This window comes from Habropoda laboriosa, unplaced genomic scaffold (assembly GCF_001263275.1).
Source record: "Habropoda laboriosa isolate 0110345459 unplaced genomic scaffold, ASM126327v1 scaffold5, whole genome shotgun sequence".
Classification (NCBI taxonomy): domain Eukaryota; kingdom Metazoa; phylum Arthropoda; class Insecta; order Hymenoptera; family Apidae; genus Habropoda; species Habropoda laboriosa.
The window spans coordinates 4,252,875-4,260,362 of NW_017100161.1; the positions used below are offsets into that span (position 1 = coordinate 4,252,875).

General features: G+C 46.7%; 1 protein-coding gene across 1 annotated transcript in view; it reads left to right on the forward strand.

Annotated features, from left to right (window-relative positions):
• The first annotated feature begins 389 nt into the window (after positions 1-389).
• The window catches only part of LOC108577972 (hemicentin-1), a 56,083-nt gene continuing 48,984 nt past the window's right edge, over positions 390-7,488 (forward strand). Inside the window, exon 1 of the mRNA XM_017941223.1 lies at positions 390-436. The gene's annotated coding sequence lies outside the window, so the exon portion shown is untranslated. The remainder of the gene's footprint in view (positions 437-7,488) is intronic.

The following is a 7,488-nucleotide window of genomic DNA, read 5'->3' on the forward strand; positions in this document are numbered from 1 at the left end:
TCTCTCTCTCCCCTCCTCACTTTATTCGTCATGACGAACGGAAGATCGAGGACGATACAGGCCTTGGCTTCGTCGTCCTTGGCCATCACGGACACGTGAATTCTTTATGGACACTGTTTTCCCTTGGGTGTGTGTGATTCAGTCTAAAGTGTTACACGAGAAACGAACAGTATCTATTATTCGAAATTCCATTGCAAACAGTGATTGGTTAAAAGTATTCACTCTGTCGAACGTCGAATGAATATTGGACAGTGCGATAAAGCCTAAAGAAGAATCGTAGTATACGAAGGAAAGTGTAAACCTCGTGTAGTTTTCGGGGTGGGCGTAGACGAAAAAGAGAAAAGAAGCCTCGAGTGATCCACTGGTATCCATAAGAAGATAGACATGAAGAGATCGAGACTCTGTTGGAGCCTTACCACGCTGCTGGCAGCCATAGGTGAGTGGGTTCGACGTGAATTCTTTGATCTCCGCCTGCCACTTTACGCGACCACTGTGTGCTCTCTCGGTTCGCTGACCTCCGTGCTCATTCTTTTCTAACCCTTTCCACCGGATACTTCCTCGCCATTGTTCTCCACCGATCATCCTAACTCCAGTAGGCACTCCTATCTGACTCAACAGGTTCCCTCCGGTGTATTCGTTTTTCCCGCGAGTTTTTCGCGGTTCATCGCAAAGAAAACACACCCAGGCGAATCTCTCTCCCAGCTCTCTATACATACATACACGCACACACAAACACACTGCACACATACGTACACATAGCCAACGAAGGAACATAAGTGAAACAGAGTGTGGTTCACGAAAGGTGGATAGAAAGTCGATTCCCCGAAGCGGGTCTCGTTGCAAATGTTACGATTCACAGGATCAGAATGTAGCTAGAGTATGGAAGAGCGAGCGGGGGAGTGAAACGGGGAAGTAAGGGTGGGGGGGAAGAGGCGGCGGTTTCGGGGGGGGGGGACTCTCTCCGTCGTGCGGCTGATCGGAGATGAGGAAGAATCTTCCTTCTTACTCCTCTCCTCGAATCTTCTTCCATTTCTCTCCGTTCGTTCGTACGTTCGTTTTCAGGAGGATGCATGTGTCGTAGTCGTCGCGCGCGGCGAATGCTGCCGCGTCAGGAATTCGCGTTCGTGGCAAAGCGGATTTACTCGCGAATCGTCTCCGTTTCTCCTTCCTAGAGCTCTCCTACCCGTGCCCGTACTCGTCGGGTTTCCTCGTAACCTAAATAACGTGATTTCTATGGCTACTCGGTTTCTTTCGGTGGCCGGCAAAAATTTTCGCCAAACGAAAAACCTACGCGATATTCAGGTAGGGGAAAAGGAGAACTAGGTTTGGCGCGTACAGTTTAATGGGAGCACGATTTATGCTGGTCGCTCTCGGTGCTACGCGAATAAATTTTCATTTCCTCGACGTTCGTTTGTTCTGACCCGGTATCGTCCTGGACTCTCTCTCTCTCTCTCTCTCTCTCTCTGGCTGTCTCTCGCGGTTTTTCCTGTAGAAAGAATCGACTGTGAGTGCCGCTCTCTGTAGAATGGAGAATGGATATTCATATCGCGGAGACGATAACAAAGAAAGGGACGAGTGAGTGATAAAGTTGAAGAAGTCTCGAGTAATATGTGCATTACGATACGAACGCTTGATACGATCACTGGTATATGCGTACTTGAGAGTTCTTCTGAAGTAATAAGTAAATATAAGTGATTTCGTTTGGGTAGCTAGAGAAGATTCTTCTACAGAGGAATTTTTAAAGAGGAATGGTAAAGTAGGTATCGAGACACGTTTGTTATTATTATAGCGAATGAAGTCTTGAGTGTGGAAGAAAGAAGCTAGCTACTCTATGGAATAGTTGAAATATTGAAAATGTTTGATAAACCGTAATGAGACTTATTTCGATGTAACTCGACAGGGGCTAAAAATACTGTAACAGTATCGCACGGATGGTCGAGAAAAAAGCATCTATTGTGCGTTTGTAAGGTTAACCCAAGCGTGTTAGGCTGAGAGTTAGGTTTCATCTGTAAGAGGTCTGTTTAGTTTTAAGAAACTGCGAGTGTGTATGTGCAAAATACGAAAGGCGAAAAAGTGCGTATTTTTCGTTTGGGAATACATATCGTTCAAGAGGAATCTGACCTGTGAGCTGTGGTCAAAGTATGTTTGTACTTAACAACTAACCTTTGTCCACTCTCTAATTAATTACCAAAATCCACACAACCTCCTACGGTAAATATGTATATCCTAGAACTTTTAAATTTCCTCTCTCGCATAGAGCAAACTATCTCATTTCCTTCTAATAATAGTTTAAAACTAACACAAAGTGCGCGGGATTATTGAATATATTATAAGTACATAAAGGGGAAATCCACGCGCTGTTCCATTATTAAAACCCGTACGCAGGTACATGGTGAATCGGATCTATGGAGAGTCGTATATGCGTTAATACGCGGAGCGAAAATCGAGAAATAAGAAAATAGAGTAAACTAGAATTTGCGAAATTAATAGATCGATGCACGCTAATCTCCTAACCTCTATTCGCGTCTAACGCGTGAAATTGTCGAATTCGCGCAATACAAATGTTATAACAAAAACACTCGACTGCTGATTTCGATTGCCATCCACTCTCTCTCTCTCTCTCTCTGCATCTGTCTCTCTTTTCGCGTGTGATACGCGCGTCGGTTCCGTGATTCTGGGTTTGGTGCGGGAGCGACGTTGACGAACGCGGCCGCATTTGATTTTCGCCGTGTACGGGCTACTCGATATCCGCGTGGGACGGGACGCGAAAGGGAAACGAGCCGTGGAATAACTCAACGCTACGCATTAGCCTGATTAAAAGCCGCCTGGCCGGGATCACTTGTGTTTAATGCGTTTCCACAAGAGGGGGGTGAGAAACGAGGTACATACGTTGCGTATCTCTGTTTTCCATTTGTTTTCTCCTTTTCGCTGCTTTTTTTCTCTCTCTTCTTTTCATTTCTTCCATTCTCGGCGTCGATTTTCCTCGATAAATTTTCGCGGATTTACACGCGAGAGAAAAAAAGGAGGAGAGAGAGGGAGAGAAGGCGAGAGATAGAAAGAGAAGGAGGGAGAGGAAGAAAAAAAGAGAGAGAGAGGAACTTCTTACGCATCTCGAGCGTAAGCTGGTAATTCGGTTTTTAGGTTATGTCTGGCAGAAAAACGTCGCGAGAAGGAAAAGTGCGAGGAAAATATGCCGGATAAGCCGGCCGGAAACGTGACCCAGAACGGTTCGCGAGCTTGATCGTGATTACGTGTAACGCGGCTTCTTGGAATTAACGTTTTAAGCTCGCGAAAACCTCGTAAACGATCCTCTTACGAGATCTGGATAGATACGCGTGAAACTTCTCCCATTTAGTAGTAGTCGATGCCTGTAACGAGACAGAATTGTTGCAGAAGTACGTTAGCGATGTAAGTTTATATCTTTTTAGTCGTGCATTTTGATTAATTATAAAAGTATCGGATTAACGCTTTTGTTCATTGTGAAACGTGCATTATAATAGGAATTAATCTAAATTACGTCCAATTACGGTTGCAAAAATGAACATTTGGAATATTCATAATGTTCGTTTAATTTTTTCACGCGACGCCACCATGTTAATATTTGAAATATCATGAATATTTTTTCCAGCGTCGCGTTTAATGGTCGAGTTGGGTTAGGTCAGTCTCCGAATATATTCGCGAGTGACCTAACCTCTACGGAAGAATGGAGCGAATGAAAGAATAGGCGAGAGTAACGGTACACCGAAGAATCTTTCGCACGAATGTCAAACGGAGAAACAAGTGGACATTGTTTCGCAAATAAGACGACACACTTGTCGCATATAGCACGGCTAACCTAACCTAATCTCTACCACCACCAACAATCGAACCGAACTTGATCTCAATTTCTTTCCAATCTACTCCTCTGTTTATATTTTTCCTTTCACCCGTGATTCACGCTTACCCACCTAGAAACGTGATCCTATTTACAAAGATAACATCCTAACAGGTGTTAGGAACGCGTTAAACAGCAGAACGACACAATTTCAACGTCAGTACCAACCGAACTCAAGTCAGTTCGAAGTGAAGAAAAAACAAGCAAACGTCGAATCTTCGTGAAAGAGAAACGAAACAAATACAATATCGAACGTCGATTTGCAAATTCCCTCTAGGAAATACAATCTCACTCGAAAAGCAGACCAGAGTCCATCGAATGGTTTGGAATAGTGGAAGCTGACGAACATGCACCGGCGGACAAACGAAAAACCAACAAGTTTAAAGGTTCCGTTCCGCGAGGCACGGTCGCCGGTTAATCCTAGTCAGGATCGAATCGACGACGCCCCGTCTGCTCGGCCAGGAAGCTACTATCCGTTTCGATGGAATAGAAAAAAAAAAAGAAGAAAAAGAGAGAGAAAAAAATAGAAAGAAAGAGAGAAAGAAAGAAAGAAAAAAACACGATCACCCGGAAAAATCGAGTCGTTTCGGTTCGAGTGAGACGCGCTCGAGCGATGCAACGCGGATGAAATCGAGGCCGTGTGTGTGGAGTGTCGAGGTTTGCACCACGCGGCGCTCTGCGGGTCCACGAAAATTCGCAGGCCGTTGCCCCCTCCACAACGTTGGCAAAGGCGTTAGGCGGTTAAACGGTTAGCCGTGCCCTGAGCAATACGGTAAGTGCTAAATTAAATTCAGCGGAACGAGGCGGCGGCGGCGGCGGCCGGCCGCGCGTATTACCGCGCGCTGAATCGGGACCAAGCCTTGGTGTTCAAGGGATGGAGGAGGCTGTGCGGGTGGGAGAGAAAAAAAAAATATATATAGGATAGATATATACGGTCTAGAGAGAGAGAGAGAGAGTGAGAGCAGGCAGGAGAGCGGCGAGGGGATTCCGGTTCTCCGTGGCTCACGGGGACAAAAAAAAGAAGGGAGAGAGAAAAAAAAATAGGCGGGAGCCCCGGCAGAGCAGCGCGGATTTCGCCGCGCGAAAATTAGTTTTCCCGTTAATTGGACCGAGGGTACGCGAAGTCTCCATCCCGCGTAATTGGATTCGTATACGCGTATCCCTCGTGTTCTTTTCGCCGGCCAAACGCGGCCCTCGTTGCCCGATTTCCGCCTCGTTTGCGCTATTCCTCGCGATTTCTACGTTGCCTTTACCGCGAATCCCTCAATGGGGGTCCCCTCTGAAGAGAGCGAGCCTTTATTTGCTGGGTCAAGTAGTGTGTGTATGTGTGGGTGGGTTTTAAACAGTTGGCAGAGGTTGTTAGCAGGCTGATTGGTTAGGTTAGGTTTAAACACTATCTATAATTATTATTCCTGGGAATTTAGTTGATCAAAAGGTTGGTGTTACAGTGAGGAGGGTAGCCAGAAGTTACCGGTATATACACATTTCCAGTGATTTAAGTAGCCAGAGCAGAGACGATGGGGTTACTCAGACCGCGTGCACAGGCGGGGAGAGCAAGACTACGAAAATATCCGCTGGACTCTGGCCAACTTTGGCTGCCTCCGTTGCTGCTACCCCCTTTTCGCGAGACACTCTCACCTAGGCCTGCGTACCGGTGTTATCGTTGTGCACGTATTCGCTATTTATGGATCCACGTTCGCAGATTTATCGGTATCGAGCGTATTTATTCTGTCTATTCTGGAGCAACCTCAGTCTCTTCGCCGTCGACCATTTAGATTCGGGGGCTGGGGGTGGGTTGTACGTAGTATAGATAGCGGGCTAGAGGCGCTTCAATCTTTTCGAACCGAGTATCGACCTGTGCAGCTTGCGTGGTGATTTAGAAAGGTGTAACTTTGAGTAAGAGTGATCCTTCGAGCTAACATTAGTAACACTAGCTGCTAGATCTCGATCTTAATACGTTCACTGTCTCCGCTCCTGTCGCGTTTCCATGCGTCACATTTCACGCAGATGCACGGTGAATCAAAGTCGTTTCCTACGAAATTCGTCACGATTTTTTATCACCTTTCGGTCGATGACTGGTATCTTAGGAAACGAAAATTAAAGAGTAGCACTTTTTAAAGTGACTCTTGACTGGAATGTAAAAACTGAAGAGAGCAAGTAGGTTGAAACAATACATTGTACAAACAACGTGACTGAGTGTTTAAACAATGTTCGAACAGAGTGTTTTATCGCTCCGTGGGTCAAACGCCTGAAGAACGAACGTGTTAGCGTGAAATGCAAAGAACAATTAAACACAGATAAAAGACCGCGTTTACCGAAGCAACTAATCAGACGGTATGTAACTTCTAAGAAAAGCCTCGGGTATGCCCTCGCTCGAGATGTCGGGTCTACGTAATAAATTCACTTTTGATCGTCTACGAAGGAAGCATTAGAATAGAGCCAACGAACGACTGGCAAAAAATTCGACATACATTCCGCTATCACCAGCGAGAGATCGGCCGTTCCAAGTAGTAGCGCGATGCGATCGAAAGCTGTGCAAGAGAACGAGGCTCGTAGGTTTTGCCAGGCACACACACAGTCGGTCGATGGCCCTTCTAGTCGACTCGCGGCCAGCAGCTCGTCCCAACACGAGCATCGTCGTCGATCGCGACTGACCTGGCTCGGCCACGACCCTTTGCTCTTTCCTCTTTCGCCGGGGGCTGCTTTCAGCGGCTGCGAAAGGGCCAAGCTTACGCGTACTCGAGCAACCACACCACCGCCGCTGCTGTTGGCCGCCGCCGCCGCCACCACCGCGGTGCTCGAGCATCACGCGATTCCGCAATCATACACCGTGGGTAGGGTAACATGCACCCGTGGCCTTATCGGCGGCCGCAAAGTGAAATTATTCCACGTGAACCCTTGTCGCCGATACGCGCCCGTGTCGCGAGGGAGGTCACCAGCCACGATACTCGAACGCGCCGCGCCTTTTCGCCCACCTGTGTGTACAGTCGCGAGAAGAAATTGAAGAAATGGGGAATTAGGTACAGGCAGATCTATATTACTGTGGCGGTATTTCGAGGGAGAGAAAAATGTTACGACGGTTTCGTGCTGGTTAGAAGTCGAGCGGTACTTTTTGCGTTTCACCACCAGAGGGATAGAATGATAATCTTTCTCGCTAGTGTTCGGTAAAGGGTACCGTTTGTATATATACAACTTTTAACGCGAATCTAAGGTACTAAGAGGTCCAGGATGAAACGTAGATCTTTTCCTTCTCCGCCTAATTCTCTTTATCTGTTTGATTCCTCTTTCCATAATCATTTGCCATAGAAGTAGCATCTTTCACAGCTCGCGAATGTCCTCCACAAATGTGCTAGCGAATGTGGTAGTGTGGATCCTGCATTACTTACGTACGAAGATCCTCGGTTTCTCTTCAGATTTCTGTCAGTTCATTTCCTTCTCTACCGCGACTCCTGACCGACTTTACCACATTTCTTTCACCGACTATACGTACATACTTTCCATTCCCAATATTCCAATTTCCACTTAGCGCATGAAGCTTTTCGAGCAACTCTCTCCCTCCGCCCAGAGACTGTTTCCCTTCGCGGTAACGTTTTCGAGACTCGGTTCGGCGAAGT